The sequence below is a fragment of the Octodon degus genome, unplaced genomic scaffold (genome assembly GCF_000260255.1).
Source record: "Octodon degus isolate 3935 unplaced genomic scaffold, OctDeg1.0 scaffold00036, whole genome shotgun sequence".
Classification (NCBI taxonomy): Eukaryota; Metazoa; Chordata; class Mammalia; order Rodentia; family Octodontidae; genus Octodon; species Octodon degus.
This window is the reverse complement of record NW_004524612.1, coordinates 17,147,358-17,152,148: the sequence shown is the minus strand read 5'-3', so window position 1 is coordinate 17,152,148 and position 4,791 is coordinate 17,147,358. Positions and strand designations below refer to the sequence as shown.

General features: G+C 43.9%; 1 pseudogene; it reads left to right on the top strand.

The window, feature by feature from the left end:
• Positions 1-591: 591 nt before the first annotated feature.
• LOC101562834 lies at positions 592-2,091 on the top strand (annotated as a pseudogene).
• Positions 2,092-4,791: the final 2,700 nt, after the last annotated feature.

The following is a 4,791-nucleotide window of genomic DNA, read 5'->3' as shown; positions in this document are numbered from 1 at the left end:
AAGCTTGTTCTAAGTAGGTGCTTTACACCACTGAACCATTTCACCAGCCCCAGTGCTACCATCTTTTTGGATGTTTTGCCTCATTGTCTCCATCTTGGGTTGCAACATTTTCCTCCAGGAGTTTCTCACTTTTCAGCAAAGCACAATTCGAGAACAGCCCATGGAATATTTTTTCCTCAGTAGTGTGTACTTCTCCCCCATCAAGCTGATGGCAGCAGCCCAGGAAACAGTGGAGCCTGCTGCTCAACCCCCACACCCTCCACCCAGCCACTTCCACAGGAAGTCTCCTGTTGCAGCCACAAAAAGGAGATTCAGAGTCACAGCTTCCTGCCCTTCCTTCAGGAAAATAAAAAAGGCTTTTCCTCAGTTATCTGCTTCAAGCTTCAAAGCTAGAGAAGTCTGAAAGAATAAATTTGTCTCAGGTGATAGGCTTTGATGTCAAATATTCTGTCTGTAAGATACAACTGTTGTTGATGGAACTTTCCAGAACGCGCTGAGGGTGGAGAAGTGGTGGCTGCTCGACCTACTCACAGCTACCCGCTCCTTCCTGCCTACCCAACCGCGGCCTAGCCCGCTCACTGCCTGTAGAAAATGGTGAAGGAAACGACTTATTACGATGTTTTGGGGGTCAAACCCAATGCTACCCAAGAACTAATAAAGGCTTATAGGAAACTGGCTTTGAAGTACCATTCTGATAAGAATCCAAATGAAGGCGAAAAGTTTAAACAGATTTCTCAAGCTTATGAAGTTCTCTCTGATGCCAAGAAAAGGGAATTGTACGACAAAGGAGAAGAACAGGCAATTAAGGAGGGTGGAGCAGGCAGCAGTTTTGGATCCCCTATGGATATGTTTGATATGTTTTTTGAAGGAGGAGGAAGGATGCAGAGAGAAAGGAGAGGTAAAAATGTGGTGCGTCAGCTCTCAGTTACCTTAGAAGATTTATATAAGGGTGCCACAAGGAAATTGGCTCTGCCAAAGAATGTGATTTGTGACAAATACGAAGGCTGAAGTGGTAAGAAAGGAGCTGTGGAGTGCTGTCCCAACTGCCGAGGTACTGGGATGCAAATAATGATTCATCAGATAGGACCTGGAATGGTTCAGCAAATTCAGTCTGTGTGCATGGAGTGCCAGGGCCATGGAGAACGCATCAGCCCTAAAGACAGATGTAAGAGCTGCAACAGAAAGAAGATAGTTAGAGAAAAGAAGATTCTAGAAGTTCATATTGACAAAGGCATGAAAGATGGCCAGAAGACAACATTCCATAGTGAAGGAGACCAAGAACCAGGGCTGGAGCCAGGAGATATTATCATTGTGTTAGATCAGAAGGACCATGCTCTTTTTTTTTTTTTTTTTTTGTTCCTCGCATGCCTTCAGGGCACGTTTGGCCAGTGGGAGAGTTGTGAGGTTCGAACACCAGCCACCTGAGGCTGACAGCTTTGTGGAAGCAGCCACTTAAAGGACTGAGCTAGGCCCAGGCCCCCGGACCATGCTCTTTTTTTTTTTTTTTTTTTGTTCCTCGCATGCCTTCAGGGCACGTTTGGCCAGTGGGAGAGTTGTGAGGTTCGAACACCAGCCACCTGAGGCTGACAGCTTTGTGGAAGCAGCCACTTAAAGGACTGAGCTAGGCCCAGGCCCCCGGACCATGCTCTTTTTACTCCATGAGAAGATCTTTTCATGGATATGGATATACAGCTAGTTGGAGCACTGTGTGGCTTCCGAAAGCCAATATCCACTCTTGACAACTGAGCGATAGTCATCACCTCTCATCCAGGTCAGATTGTCAAGCATGGAGACATCAAGTGTGTGCGAAATGAAGGCATGCCAATTTATCATAGACCATATTAAAAGGATCATCTAATCATTGAATTTAAGGTAAACTTTCCTGAAAATGGCTTTCTCTCTCCTGATAGACTCTCATTGCTGGAAAAACTCTTACCTGAGAGGAAGGAAATAGAAGAGACCAACGAAATGGATCAGGTAGAACTGGGGGACTTTGACCCAAATCAGGAAAGATGACGCCATCATAATGGAGAAGCCTATGAGGATGACGAGCATCATCCCAGGGGTGGTGTTCAATGTCAGACCTCTTAATGGGGCCAGTGAATAATGTCACTGCTGGCACGTGGTGTGCAGTAGTGAGCACGCAAAGGACTAGAATCATCATATGCTCATTACTCGCTATTGTTTTTATTTCTTTTTTTAAAAAAAAACATTTATTTTTATTTATTTAGTGGGGGGGGCAGCTCAGCCTACCAGGGGGCGGGGCTGGCTGGCATGTGGTGCTGGGGATTGAACCGCGGTCCCTGTGCTTTGCCAAGCTTGTTCCAAGTAGGTGCTTTAGACCACTGAGCCATCTCACCAGCCCCTGCTTTTATTTCAATATTGAATTATAGTAGTGTTTTGAAAGTTAAATGAAGAATAAACACAAATACAAAAGCTCCGACTTTGCCCTGTGTGTATGATGACTTCAGTGTGCAAGATAAAGTTTCATGCCTGTAAAAAGTCCCTCACCCTGGTGTCTGTGAGGCCAGGCCTTGTAACTGATTTCAGTTGTATCATGGACAAGTTTAGGTTGAAATAGTAGATATACGTGTTGACTTTAGTGTATGACCTTCATTGTTAAGCCATGGATTAAAACTGTATTTAACTGGCAACCAGGAAAAGGAAACAGTTTGTGAAGTGTTGGTCTGTCTATAGTTATCTGTATAAGTGGGACTCATTGTGATGCTGCTGCATTCTACTGCCTCAACTATTACTTGAAGGTGGCATAATATATAATTTAGCTTGTGATAACAGTAATAGAAATACCTTTCTAAAGAAGGGGTTTATCATAATGCTGCTTCTTAAAGGCCTGCATTTCTAGGATTGCAGTTCTTTCTGCTGTGCCATCTTTATATATATATATATAACTGTTGACCACTCCTAGTTACATTGTTTTTCCCTTCTCTTTGGACCATGATAAGCGCTTGAGTCGTGACTTCAGAGCTGGGTAACTTTGAAATTAAAGTGAAGAGACCACATGAAAAGGTCATTTGCATGTGTATTATAAGAAGGTGCTCCATAGGTATGTTACAGGCTTACTTTAACCCATTTGACTTAATGCTCCAAAGTAACTGTAATTTAATGGTAATAGTATAGCAAATTATGATGAATAGCTTTACTTGTATGTTAAAAAAGTCGTATGTTCACATGCTTATTCTGAGTATCAGAATTTAAGCAATTGTTAAAATGTATGAATGTCTTAATATACTGATTACAAAGCAAAAAAAGGATATAACTGTTGTCTCTTATCTGTTATCATTCTGTGGAGATTTAACTGCTAAATTGTCCACAGTTGGTAAGGAATAGCAGTTCTCTGGCTACACTTTATATTTTAAGGTGCTTAATACTCAGATAAATTTTTAATAATTAAGTGTATTGCTCCCAACTAAGTATATTAATGTACACCCAGATTCTTCTGGAAAAAAAAGGTGTTATTAATCCCTATTTTATATCCCAATCTGTTCCTGACATTCATGCCAAGCTGAAAAAACAGATCTCAACCCTCAAATCCCACAGAGAGACTCACTTAACCTGACATTCTGTGTCTTCCATAATAGAGACAGAACTAATTGTCTGTACACCAGTGCCAGCTTTTGGCTGTGACACTTGGGACTCCCGCCAAAGCTGGACCTTGGCAAGGTAATGCTGAGCCTAAACAACGCTGCCACCTGAATCCCTCTTGGACCATGCCATGCTTCAAATGCAGCAAAGAAGAACAAAAGGCACAAGCCTGCTCCAATCTGCAGCCACCTCAGGACCTGGTTCCATCTGCAACCTCAAGGGTCACTGGAAATGCGACTACCCCGCCTGTCAGAGAGCGGGTAAGGCATGCAGTTCCCTGCCCTCACAGGAAAACTCACTGCAGCCGGAGGCATCAATACTTGACCTGCTTGGTCTTCCTCCTGCTACCTCAACGCAGTCCTGGATACAGTCTCCTCTCGCCTTTCCCATACACACAGCCGGAGGCATCAATACTTGACCTGCTTGCTCTTTCTGCTGAAGAGGAACAATGGGACCTGGGCTCCACGGTCCCCATGAAGGCATCTCTGTCAGAGCTCCGAGTCTCACTGGACATCTCAAGTAAGACACTCTCTTCTTGCTGGCACAGAGACCACATATAGTCTTATTCCTGAGTTCTAAGGTCCATGTGTTAGATTTAAGTCCCATAGTGGGTGTTGATGGCCAACCTCCACAACCCCTTCAGATGGCGTCCACTGCCTGCTGACTCCAGACCCTGTTTTTCACTCATAATTTCTTTGTGATCCCAACCTGCCCCACACCTGTCAGGAGGAGAGTCCTCTCCAAAAGCTCTGCTTCTCTTTCACCTCTCTCCTCCCAGTGCATTTCCTGTAAATCCAACCTCAGTGTTCAACCAGTTTCTCCCACTATGTTCCTTTGTTGGTCATGTATTCTGGGATACTTCCAGTCCCTACTCACTGTACAATATCACCATTCTTCCTGTACTCAAACCCAATGCCTCCTGTCGTTTAGTTCACATTCTCAGGATTATCAATAGTGCGATTACACCTATTTTGACACATGGTTCATAAGTGGTGGCTCAACACAGACACTCAAAAAAAGAGCAAGATATGTCATAATCAATAGATGTAGAGTAACAGAGGCAAATGGGCTTTCAAAGGCTGACTTCACCAAACTCACCCTAGAGCTATACCTGCCTTCGTCTCAGCTCCTTCCTTTAGCTCTAACTAGACTCAGAGCACTTCCCAGGGCCTGCACCTTTCTAAGTTC